This window comes from Petromyzon marinus, chromosome 6, assembly GCF_048934315.1.
Source record: "Petromyzon marinus isolate PM22_M1 ecotype Great Lakes invasive population chromosome 6, UKy_Petmar_22M1.pri1.0, whole genome shotgun sequence".
NCBI lineage: Eukaryota > Metazoa > Chordata > Hyperoartia > Petromyzontiformes > Petromyzontidae > Petromyzon > Petromyzon marinus.
Window position 1 is genome coordinate 13,403,177 of NC_133672.1, and position 14,220 is coordinate 13,417,396.

Here is a 14,220-nt window from a genome sequence, read left to right on the forward strand (position 1 = left end):
CGATTAATCGACTCCTAAGACATTAAACGATTACTGGGGAATTTTGCTAAGGTAATCGAAGTTATATATTCTTTGTAATTCATTATAATCTATTCTGATCCATTCGAATCGATTACCCCCCCCCCCCTCCCATTACGCCCGTCCCGACTCAAGCGTCTCATTTGGAATGATGATCATCATCAATGTAGTGGCTTTATTTTTACATTAGGTGTGACTTTGTGATGTCGACGTGGATGAACGAACAAGTGCCACCTGTTAAGATATTAGTGACGTCGCTGCAATGTCACGATGGCGCTATGGCGGCCACCATTGAAAGTTATTTTTTAAGTATTTTTCACATCACTTAATCTTCAATATCGTGTCATTGTCATGGGCAATGCGTAGTACTGCAACAAGTTTTCAAGATTCTTAACATTTCATTGTTAGCTTACTGAAAAATAACCCGGGCCCTCTATTGATGGAATCGTTTTGCCATCATTTTACCCAACGTTACATTTGGTTTCAGTTTCATTTATTTGGTATCGATAGTCCCTGGAAAAAAAATATTTCACGACAAACTAAAATGACTATTCACGAAAAATTCAAAACACAATTCACTGTTCCCCTTATTGTTTTTTTTTATTTAAAGCTCGACTGTCAACGTGTTTTCAGTTAAACCACCGGCCATTCTACGAGTAGCCACAATCTAATTAGATACAGCATGTTCTGGATTTAAAAAGAGCTGGTAGCAAAATACACTTAATTGTATTTTTTCCGTGTGCAGTTCTTATAAGTTATCTACATTTCGCATGTTACTACACTACTTGTGTGAATATGCAATTATTTACAACACTGTGTTTTAAGTGGAACCCACGGTCATGATAACCATTACGGGTACTGTAACTGCCGTGTGTGTGTGTGAACCAGCAGCAAGTTACATTAAACCACTTCAGGGCATTTGCCCTTGGTCATTGTGGGGTGGGAACTGTGGTACAGATCCGTGCACTGCGCTGTGCAATCCTGCCACCTGAGTACGATTCCTGGCCAGAGCGAACATCAGTGGCGAGTGATAGCTGGATCGGTTCTGGGCCAATCCCTTCAACACACGGAGCTGCGTGGTAAATACCTTTAACCCCCCCATTATCAAACAGTGGCTTGACAAAGGGGCTGTACATTTTTGTGTTTTATGCAACATGCCCAGCTCGTCAGTACTACCGCAGTCTACATTTGGCACGGCCATCAAGTTAACTACTGTATAGGCTACATATCTGTTTTAAATGCAGAATGTAATTTATGGATGCTACCCAACTGAAATGGCTTTCCCTGCTTGCATTAAAAAGCCCTTTTGGAACAGCTGGTGTACAGATCTTTGCAACATAAAAGTGAGCGTCAATAAAATTACGAAATCACAATTCCCAAGAGAATTTGAACACGTACAAACCATCCCTTACGATAATGAAAAGATATGAGCTGTCAACCATCAGCTTTTTATCAATTTTTTTAAGGAAACAACCATTTAAGTTCACCCTCAATAATTATACACAAACTTACAATGTAACATACATCGTCAGCGTTACTCATAATCGAACATAAAAATGTGTTAAACCATTACAAGTATACACAAATAAACTACCGTACAGAGGCGTGCACCTTCAAACCCGCCTGTAAAGCGTCATCCCTTCACAGCCTGTACATACAGATTAACTCGGCCATCCTCGGTCAGCATTGGGAGGCGGTAGCACGTTCAACTCCGAAACCCTCTACCCGTGACCCGAATTAACTCTCGAGTGTCCCTGTGGTCTTATCATAATGCTGACCATTCCGAGGCACCATGGCTTGCAATTACACATACTCCTAAACTATAGCATGTGTATATACTGCATATACATTACACCACAATGCAATCCTCCATGAGTTTTGTTAGAGAAGTTACACGAATAACAGTGATGCAGCAGTTTGCTCGCGGGGCTCATCAGTCACTGAAGCGTACCCAGTGTTCCATGACGTGGAGCCTCACTGTGCTGGTTGTCACTGATTGACTTGTGTGGATTCGTGCTGAGCCGATGCACGTGTCCATTTTTTTTTAAAGTACAGTTCAGTCATATGCTTGACAGTATAAAAACACACACCACCTATGAATCATTTAATAGATTTTTTTTAGTTTTGGCAATAGAAGAAATGCGTTGTCTCCTGCCATTCTACCATTTAATGCGTTATGTTGCTTGCTTAATTTCACGTGATTTGGAACATTTTAAGAAAAACATTCAACCTCTATACATCACTGTATTTATCAGAATAGATCAAGTACCAAATATGTTCACAATAAAAAAAAACATTACAATGTAAACGTTTTAAAATATATACAGTGTAAAAAATGCTTTAAAATAGCAGTTTAGAATTTGCAAAGTAAAGCAAAATACATTCAAAAAATTAGTGAATGGGCAAACTCCACGAGTTGGAAACACATCGCTGTCAACCCATACGGTTTACCCGTATTTTTGTACAGATAAATTTAGTTTTCAGGTCCATACGGCATACAGCCGTTTCAATACGGGCAAACCACATTCTTTGTCTGTTTGTGTTTCTCCCTTGTGATGGGACTAGGATGAACGTTGATATTCATAAGGGCACGGGGTGACCAATAAGGTCTAAATTGGTCTGTAATAAGGTAGGGCACTGATAAGGGGTTGACAAGCATGGAAACACGTGAGGAAGGAGGAGTGAGAGAAGGGATGCATGTCACTGATTTGTGGGATACACTCTTGCATGAGCAACACCAAGCACGCACGCAACAAGCCATCTGGCCATCCGCCAAGACTCGCCTTGTTTTGATTTTATATCTGCACTTTACTTTGTACAGTAGAATTTTAGCCTACATTGTCTCTATTACTGCTTTTTGGGTCTCATTGGACACTCACATAGTTCTAAATAAAGGTCACTAGGAGACTCGGCATATTGACTTTACAGTCAAGACAATCTCAATAGCCTAAATAAACGATGGCAAGAATTTGCTGTGACGGCCATCCTGGTGCATGTTACCTCAATGCTGACAATAATCACAGTCGCAAGTGAGAAATGGTAGCCTAATAGAATCTGATTTAAAGGTTTCGTGACTGCAGGGATTCATATTCTTGGTTCTTTCGGTAAAGTCACGTAGAAGGGAAACAATAAAATAATAAACATAGATGGACTCGTCCATCTGAACAAACTGTCAAATCGCTATCCGTGGTGCTAACGTTAAAAAACCGCCACTTTTTTCGAATTTTCTTGTTGTGGTTTTCACACCTGATGATGATTGCTTGTGTTGCAGTCGGAACGTCGTGAGGATTTTATTGTTTTACATTTTTATTATTTTATTGTTTCCCTTCTACGTGACTTTACCGAAAGAACCAAGAATATAATAGAATCTGGTTTAATGCAGTCTCATTGTTGCGTGGGAATTTATTTGTGAACCAAACCCTAGCATGATGTGCCAAAAAAAAATACTTGCAGCAGCCTGGGGATAAATGCTTCTGCATTCCCGTTGAAAATAATTTCATCCTCGAGCTATTGAAAAATAAACACTCCATATGTACGGACAGACGATATTGTGCAGAGTCAAGTGCTGACTGCTGCATTTCTTAAATATGCCCCTCCTCCATCCATCTCCACTGCTTGCTTCCATTCTCCATTTCAGTTTTCCACCAAATACTCGGCTTGGTCCAAGGGGTCTTCCTCGATAATCCCAATCCCAACTAATCTCTGAGTCCATTCAAAGGGATGTAAACTAACCTGTGATTTGGACGATCTGATCCACTGTGGACGGGACTGGCGGTGAAATGTGTTGGTGGCAGCTGCGTTTCCCTCCGTATAACTGTGTAGCGCTGACGACTCATTAAGACCATCGCTGACACCCGTAATCAAGCCCACGTGAACAGAACCTAAAGGTGAAGTGAACAATGGGTCGAATTGCTACTCCTCAAATGAAACAAAATGTATAATGTCCACATTATTTTTTTAAGCTTTTGATTGCTTCGGATTGTAATCTAAAAACAAACGTACTGTAAAAAAAGAGCAAATACCCTCAAGAATAAACGATCGAGTGAAAGGTGTGTTTGCAATGTCTCTTGCGCCCTTGCCAGAGCGATAAATTCGCAGTTCATCCCTTTGTTCGTGCAAGCAGCTGCAGGTCCTGCCCAACGTTCAAATGGCAGGCAAGGCAGGCAGACACATCCTGCAAACGCACCGATGTGCAGGGCCAATGTCCGTGCTGCCATTTCCCGCGTGCCAGCGGGGGGGCGAGCGGTTCAGCGAGCGGGTGGGTGGGCGCGTGGGTGGTTAGAGGCGCGTTATGCGCTGCGACTCGGCATCCTCCGGGTCAGAGTCGATCCCATCGGGCTGGCGCTCGGGCACAAGGTGCGCGGGCACGCAAGTCTTGCTCGTGCGCGCAAACTGCATCCAGCGTGCATCGTCGCTCTCGTGCGTCAGGTAGCGCGTGCCCAGGCGCGTCTCCAACGTTCGCAGGTCCAGCCACGTTTGGAAGTCCTGCGAGTGGAACGTGGACGCACGCAAGCAGTGCACGGGCATGCAGGCACGCACGCCAATCACAGAGGCAAGTGTGAGCGCAGTCCCAATCACAGCAAGTGAATATCAAGTTCCAGAAGCGCTGGAACTTAAGTTGACAAGGTACATTGCAATTCACCGACTAAATTCAAATCTTACACTCGCAATACATTTGCATCGAATCGCGTGCGGAAAATGTATTATTTTAAAGGCGTATATTGTGATCGATTGGTTTACATGATCCCAGCTGCTACTCGAGCATTAAATTCCTACAATGTTTAAAAACATATCCATTCTTTAATTGTGACTCTGAATCGACTGTAAATCAGAGATTCGCTCGAGCTTTACATCTGCATTTGGTGTGTGCAGGGATCTTTACCTGCAGCCATGGATGGCTGAGCGATTTGTCCACACTGAAGCGCTGCCTGGTGTTCACCTGCAGCAGGTGTGAAATCAAGTCGATGGCTAAAAAAAAAACACACACAAGTATAAATTTAATGTAAAAAAACGTTGAAGATGGTACCGCAAATGTGTACTGCGTACAGCCCTTCTGGCTAATCCACTGCTGGATGAGGGCTTCCTCACGCCATGTGGGTCGTGGGACTAACTGACAATCCTTGTCAGTGGGTCGCCAAATTCACGGGAAGCACAGACGTAGCATAGAACAGTACAAAAACCATTATTTTGCTGCACTGTCCTCTACTGAAAATGTAGGCCTGCAGCAGTTACAGCTACACCACATAGACACACTACACTTGGCACACGTGGTTAATGTATCGGGGTGGCTGAGTAAATTGTATGTGACGTACAAAAGACACGCGGTACGAGCTGGAACTGAAAACGACGACACATGCGCCGCAAGGCGATCCTCCCACCCCCGCCTACCATCGGGCGAGTTCTCCTTCCAGGGGTTGGCCGGGAACATGAAAGCGGCGTTCTGGATCTGCTCGTTGATGTCCTCGTCCTCGTTGAAGGGGAAGGTGCCGCTGAGGCTCACGTAGATGATGACGCCCACCGACCACATGTCGAGCGAGCGGTTGTAGCCCTGCTTGCTTCGGATCACCTCGGGCGCCAGGTAGGCCGGCGTGCCCACCACCGAGCGGCGGAACGACTTCTCGCCGATGATGCGCGCGAAGCCGAAGTCGCACAGCTTCACCTGCCCGTCCGAAACACAGCGGCGTTGCGGCGGAAGGGGATCGAGGGCGAGAGGGTTAAGGTGGAAAGGAGCGGCGGGCAAGCGTAAGCGTGGGCTTTTTCGACGTCGGCTCGAACGCCGGCGTCGTGAGAGAGCGCGTGCCGACCTGCGGGAAGGGCTCCGAGGAGGCGAGCAGCACGTTCTCCGGCTTCAGGTCACAGTGCACGATGTTCTTGAAGTGCAGGTGGCGCAGCGCCATGAGGATCTGTCGGCGGAGCGGCGGGCAGGCGGCACACGTTCACTTGCAACGCAAACTACCAACAGCAGCCCACCTGTGATGTAGGCAGGCTGGGGACAATGCCCACGAAACCAAGCCTGCCTACACCACGGGTGTTTCACGCTGCATGGCCGAGCGTTGAGCTCGCATCTCCGCGGTCGTAACGTCAAATGCAAAGTGCACACCCGCTGCGGCTTCGCTTCCGACACAGGCACGCAAAACGCACTTTCTGCACGCACAATAGGCAGCTGTGCAGTGGCGCGTGGAAGCCTGCGGGGGAGGGAGTATATGTCATTTATAATGAGCAGGCAAATATTTTTTGAAGGTGTGCGGGGGGGGGGGCCCCACCGCCACCTAATTCTGAGCCAACACTGCACCTGTGAGATGAAGAACTTGGTAATGCGTTCGGGCAACCGGCCACGTTCGCTGGACAGGATCATCTCGAGCATGTCCCCGTGCAGCTTCTCCATGACCACGAAGACGCGCTCCGCCGTCTCGAACATGCTCTGCAGGTAGACCACGCCCGGGTGCTGCAGGCTCTGTGGGGGGATCGTGGGCACACACCGTATATCAAGGTGAGGTTTTGTTTAACCAGGTGCGAACTCAAAAGACACCAGGATAGTCTTATTTGCAAGAGCGACCTGTTGGTCACCACAAACGACAATGTTTCACGTAACGTAAACGACAACAGTGAAGTAAATACAGCTGTGTCAGAGAATATAGAGAAAATGCTTGCACACACGTGAACCGATATGAAATAATAATAATAATAAAAACAACTCCTGTAACGCAGAGACGGACGCGAACAAACCGCGGGGCGATGTCCACACCGCCACGCGCTGGTGCAAAACGCGCGCACCGCAAATTCACTGCACACCTTCGTAATACTTCTCGTGAGCTGATGTCGCCGGGTTGTGAAGTTTTACGGTTGGTTGCGCCATGCACGACTACTGCACTGGGTGTGGGCAGTTAATCGTGCAGCTTTCGTGATTGGCTGAAGACGTCGCGGATGAGAATGCATTCTAGCCGAGGTTGTTAAAAACAGCAGGTTGAGATGAGGGACATTTTGGGCGATGGCCCTTTCCCTTTACAGCATCTGCTCGAAATGTCACCTATTATATGTTTTCCTTTAAGGGCAGTGTTATCGCCAAATGTGTCGAGGTTTTTTGTTACGTGTGCTTGTGCCCCACTGCAAATGGAGCAGCCACCAAAAAATGTATTTGCATGGAATGGACTGCTGCTACCATCTGGCTACCATGAGAGATTCGTTCATGAGGCTATCCACATATACAAACACAGAGACAATTTCAAACGAGAAGATGGATTCTGGCTTAGCAATCATTGGAAGGGTTTGATAAACCATTTCGGATCTTAATTGATTGATCATGCTTAAGGTGGCTTTCAGACCGCATCCATTATTTTTCGTCTCCCCCCTCCTCTTTTCCGAACATAGATGGACTCGTTCATCTGAACAAACTGTCAAATCGCTCTCCGTGGTGCTAACGTTAAAAAAAAACGCCACTTTTTTCAAATTTTCTTGCTGTGGTTTTCACACCTGATGATGATTGCTTGTGTTGTAAGCGAAACGTCGTGAGAATTTTATTGTTTTATATTTTTATTATTTTATTGTTTCCCTTCTACGTGACTTTACCGAAAGAACCAAGAATATGCTGCTACCGTGTTATCCACAATCCACCACAACAGTGCATGTTACATTTTGTACTTTTGCTTACTCTGCTGAACAGGCTGATGGAGCTCTGTGGCATTCCTTTTGTTTTAAAACGACACTCTGCTGATGATACTTAGAAAGTTGAGTGCAGTCCAGAATGTTCTCATTAAAAACAATGCTGCTGGAAGGCACACAGGCTGATGGACACATTTCTTTTGGTCTATTTAAAGTGGTGAAACAGACTGTGGTCTGTTAGTTTAGCAAGTTATTACCCAAAATGCCCTGATGCAGTGCATATTATATTTTCTACAGAACTGTGGGAGCGGTGGCACTGTGGTTAGCGCACTGCATCATAAACTCGGCATCCGCCTCCAGTTCCATTCCCGGTCACAGCCACCATCAGTGACGAGTGATATCTGAACCAATCCTGGCTGCCCCCTTTTGCCAACCCTGACTGACCAGTGTGGTGAATTATGTAAAGAAAAAAAGACAAAACTGCACAATAAACGCGATGTGGGGGAGGCCTTCATCCAGCAGCAGATTGATCACAGCTGTTGTTGGGGAATCAAGAGCAGGATTACCTGCAGTATGGCCACCTCGTTGCGGAGCTGGCTATCCTCGTTGGTGGGGAAGCGAAGCTTATCGATCACCTTGATAGCCACATCGCGCCCAGTCTTACGGTGCTTCCCTGTGCACACAGACACCACCAAACCGCCCGGTCGTCTCACACCGCAACGTAACCACCGCCACACATGCCTAGTAGTAGTCCTCGAACGGTTCTTCTCTACCAGCATGCAATGTCCACTTTCACCAAGAGCTAGTACTGGAAACTCTGGCATGTAGGCATTCACTCCTACACAATTCAATTGTTATGAGCCGAAGTCCCTTTAATAAAAGAACCAATTGATTTTTGTCTCATTTGTAATGTCCGTTTCATATTTCATCGGTTCCGCCCGATTTGATATCAGCCTGAAACTAATATTTTTGGAAATCTTAAATAATATTTTCAGAAATCTTAAAAAAATGGGTTATTATACGGACGATTCAATGCATGCATCGTGAGAATAACAATATATTAATTGATTATATTCACGCCCACTGATGGAACAGTGTCACAGTGGTTAGCACACTCCACTATAAACCCAATGATTCGAGTTCCATTCCCGGCCGCGGCTAACGTCAGTGACGTATGTATATACCTCCGTGTTAATCGGAGGTGACAGGCAATTATTTGCACCGATCCTGCACCCCTAGCCCATCTCCCCCTTCATTTGCCTGCACAAACCAGCGTGGCGAAGTATGGTAGTAAGCTACGTGACTGCTGTCAACTATGCTTGTACATTGCGGAGTGAGTCTGCGAGTTTGATGAAAGGCAAAGTGTGCGACGGTGCGCGCAGTTACGGCACACGCATGGTACCCTCACCTCCATACACCACTCCGAACTGGCCCGAGCCCAGAACCTCGTTGGGGAAGATCTGGTAAATACTGCTGATGTCCTGAAAATGCCACAACGCGCCAACCAACGTTATACGAGCTCCCGGGAAAAAAAAAAAAATTAACACTGGCCGGTTTTCTAAAATGAAGTTTAGGTGGATTCCTAATTTATTTTTGGGTTAGGCAACGTAATGATCTGAACCAGTTTGTATTGCCAAGACTCTCTCCACCACCCAACACAGCCAAAACAAATTAATTGTCACATGTACAAGCGTTTAACGTGACAATTATTATTGTTTAAACTCACCGGCAAGTTAAAGGGCATTTCTCATAACTAAATTTAGCCAAGATCCTGGAAGTCAGAAAAACAAACCAGGAAGTAACCAAACAAGGATGTCAGTATTGGCATGTCACCGAATACGGCTTCTCAAATAAGTGTCATGTTCGGAAACAGGCACCACCAACCAAACAATATTATTGCCAACCTTCCTCTAGCCCTCAGATTCTTAATTCACCGTCATATTCTCCTGTCATGTGGATATCAAATAGCAGTCTGCATGAGTGTACGCCGCTACTCACCACGTTCTCCTGGATCTTGCAGTTGGACATGGAGAAGCTCACGCACACCTCCGCTGCAACAACAAGTAACACCGTTAACCCGAAATGCCATTGGCCGATCTCAACGCATCATCCACTCTTAGTGATAACACGCGTGTTAGCGGTAACACGCGTGTTAGCGGTAACACGCGTCTTAGCGATAACACGTCTTAGCGATAACACGTCTTAGCGATAACACACGTCTTAGCGATAACACACGTCTTAGCGGTAACACACGTTTTAGCGATAACACGCGTTAGTGATAACACGCGTTAGTGATAACACGCGTTAGTGATAACACACGTCTTAGTGATAACACACGTCTTAGTGGTAACACACGTTTTAGTGATAACACGCGTTAGCGATAACACACGTGTTAGCGATAACACGCGTTAGTGATAACACACGTCTTAGTGATAACACGCGTTAGTGATAACACACGTCTTAGTGGTAACACGTGTTAGTGGTAACACGTGTTAGTGGTAACACGTGTTAGTGGTAACACGTCTTAGTGATAACACACGTTTTAGTGATAACACACGTCTTAGTGATAACACGCGTTAGTGATAACACGCGTCTTAGTGGTAACACACGTTTTAGTGATAACACACGTCTTAGTGATAACACACGTCTTAGTGATAACACGCGTTAGTGATAACACGCGTCTTAGTGGTAACACACGTTTTAGTGATAACACACGTCTTAGTGATAACACACGTCTTAGTGATAACACGCGTTAGTGATAACACGCGTCTTAGTGGTAACACGTCTTAGTGGTAACACGTGTTAGTGGTAACACGTGTTAGTGGTAACACGTCTTAGTGATAACACGCGTCTTAGTGATAACACACGTCTTAGTGATAACACGTCTTAGTGATAACACGTGTTAGTGATAACACGTCTTAGTGATAACACGCGTGAGTGATAACACGCGTGAGTGATAACACGCGTCTTAGTGGTAACACGTGTTAGTGGTAACACGCGTTAGTGATAACACGCGTTAGTGATAACACGCGTCTTAGTGGTAACACGTGTTAGTGATAACACGTGTTAGTGGTAACACGTGTTAGTGGTAACACGTCTTAGTGGTAACACACGTCTTAGTGATAACACGCGTCTTAGTGATAACACGCATCTTAGTGATAACACGTCTTAGTGATAACACAAGTCTTAGTGATAACACATGTCTTAGTGATAACACGCGTATTAGTGATAACACGCGTCTTAGTGATAACACGTCTTAGTGGTAACACGCGTCTTAGTGATAACACGCGTCTTAGTGATAACACGCATCTTAGTGGTAACACGTCTTAGTGATAACACGTCTTAGTGGTAACACGCGTCTTAGTGATAACACGTCTTAGTGATAACACACGTCTTAGTGATAACACACGTCTTAGTGATAATACGTGTTAGTGGTAACACGTCTTAGTGATAACACGTGTTAGTGGTAACACGTCTTAGTGATAACACACGTCTTAGTGGTAACACGCGTCTTAGTGGTAACATGCGTCTTAGTGATAACACGTCTTAGTGGTAACACGTCTTAGTGATAACACGCGTCTTAGTGATAACACGTCTTAGTGATAACACACGTCTTAGTGGTAACACGCGTCTTAGTGATAACACGCGTCTTAGTGGTAACATGCGTCTTAGTGGTAACACGCGTCTTAGTGATAACACGTCTTAGTGATAACACGCGTCTTAGTGGTAACACGTCTTAGTGGTAACACGTCTTAGTGATAACACGTCTTAGTGATAACACGTCTTAGTGATAACACGCGTCTTAGTGGTAACACGTCTTAGTGGTAACACGTCTTAGTGATAACACGTGTTAGTGGTAACACGTCTTAGTGACAACACGTGTTAGTGATAACACACGTCTTAGTGATAACACGTGTTAGTGGTAACACGTCTTAGTGGTAACACGCGTCTTAGTGATAACACGCATCTTAGTGATAACACGTCTTAGTGATAACACGTCTTAGTGATAACATGTGTTAGTGATAACACGCGTCTTAGTGATAACACGCGTCTTAGTGGTAACACGTCTTAGTGATAAAACACGTCTTAGTGATAACACACGTCTTAGTGATAACACGCGTCTTAGTGATAACACACGTCTTAGTGATAACACGTCTTAGTGATAACACGTCTTAGTGATAACACGTGTTAGTGATAACACGCGTCTTAGTGGTAACACGTGTTAGTGATAACACACGTCTTAGTGATAACACGTCTTAGTGGTAACACGTGTTAGTGATAACACACGTCTTAGTGATAACACGTCTTAGTGATAACACACGTCTTAGTGGTAACACGTCTTAGTGATAACACACGTCTTAGTGATAACACGTGTTAGTGATAACACGTCTTAGTGATAACACGTCTTAGTGATAACACGTCTTAGTAGTAACACGTGTTAGTGATAACACGCGTCTTAGTGATAACACGTCTTAGTGATAACACGTCTTAGTGGTAACACGTGTTAGTGATAACACGCGTCTTAGTGATAACACGTCTTAGTGGTAACACGTGTTAGTGATAACACGCGTCTTAGTGATAACACGTCTTAGTGGTAACACGTGTTAGTGATAACACGCGTCTTAGTGATAACACGTCTTAGTGATAACACGTCTTAGTGGTAACACGTGTTAGTGATAACACGCGTCTTAGTGATAACACGTCTTAGTGGTAACACGCGTCTTAGTGATAACACGCGTCTTAGTGGTAACATGCGTCTTAGTGGTAACACGCGTCTTAGTGATAACACGTCTTAGTGATAACACGCGTCTTAGTGGTAACACGTCTTAGTGGTAACACGTCTTAGTGATAACACGTCTTAGTGATAACACGTCTTAGTGGTAACACGCGTCTTAGTGGTAACACGTCTTAGTGGTAACACGTCTTAGTGATAACACGTGTTAGTGGTAACACGTCTTAGTGATAACACGTGTTAGTGATAACACACGTCTTAGTGATAACACGTGTTAGTGGTAACACGTCTTAGTGGTAACACGTCTTAGTGGTAACACGCGTCTTAGTGATAACACGCATCTTAGTGATAACACGTCTTAGTGATAACACGTCTTAGTGATAACATGTGTTAGTGATAACACGCGTCTTAGTGATAACACGCGTCTTAGTGGTAACACGTCTTAGTGATAAAACACGTCTTAGTGATAACACACGTCTTAGTGATAACACGCGTCTTAGTGATAACACACGTCTTAGTGATAACACGTCTTAGTGATAACACGTCTTAGTGATAACACGTGTTAGTGATAACACGCGTCTTAGTGGTAACACGTGTTAGTGATAACACACGTCTTAGTGATAACACGTCTTAGTGGTAACACGTGTTAGTGATAACACACGTCTTAGTGATAACACGTCTTAGTGATAACACACGTCTTAGTGGTAACACGTCTTAGTGATAACACACGTCTTAGTGATAACACGTGTTAGTGATAACACGTCTTAGTGATAACACGTCTTAGTGATAACACGTCTTAGTGGTAACACGTGTTAGTGATAACACGCGTCTTAGTGATAACACGTCTTAGTGATAACACGTCTTAGTGGTAACACGTGTTAGTGATAACACGCGTCTTAGTGATAACACGTCTTAGTGATAACACGTCTTAGTGATAACACGTCTTAGTGATAACACGTCTTAGTGGTAACACGTCTTAGTGATAACACGTCTTAGTGGTAACACGTCTTAGTGATAACACGTCTTAGTGATAACACGTTTTCTGTCCAACGGTGGGGGGTGGTATTTATGGAAGGAAATAATGGATGCTTCTAATAACGATTTACCTCACTATTACCTATTTTTATTTTACCAGCTAAGGCCCAAATTTTGATTTAAAGCTGTCGTGACTGCAGGGATTCATATTCTTGGTTCTTTCGTTAAAGTCACATAGAAGGGAAACAATAAAATAAAAATATAAAACAATAAAATTCTCACGACGTTTCGACTGCAACACAAGCAATCATCATCAGGTATGAAAACCACAACAATTCATCATCAGGTGGTTTTCACACCTGATGATGATTGCTTGTGTTGCAGTCGAAACGTCGTGAGAATTTTATTGTTTTATATTTTTATTATTTTATTGTTTCCCTTCTACGTGACTTTACAGGTAAGGCCCATTGAGCTTTATATATTTTTTTTCCAGAAACGACCTGTCCACAAATTATATCTCATCGAAGTGGCTTATCACGTGAAAAATTATTGCGGCCAAATACTCTAAATGCGTGTTTATAAATGTGGAGGGAAAAACCGGAGGACCGTAAAAAAATCCACACGACCATGGGGAGAACACGAAAACTCCAAACAAAAAGGTCGGGATTGAACTCACGACCCTCCTTCATACCAGGCGAGGTATTTAACATCTCTACCGTCCCTTCGCTCACACCACCCCCCCCCCCACCCTTTGATACACATCCATTCGTGATGATTGCTGATGACAACTGCTTTAAATTGCCCCAGTGCAACACAATCCTGAGTCTTATGTTCTACCCCACATTGCCACCACTCGTGCGGCATGCCCTTCCCCCGACTGGCCGTGGCAATCCTAA

The 14,220-nt window shown here is 44.5% G+C and overlaps 1 pseudogene; it reads right to left on the bottom strand.

Moving 5' to 3' along the window:
- Positions 1-599: 599 nt before the first annotated feature.
- LOC116939454 (serine/threonine-protein kinase D3-like) overlaps positions 600-14,220 on the bottom strand; it is a 66,441-nt pseudogene continuing 52,820 nt past the window's right edge.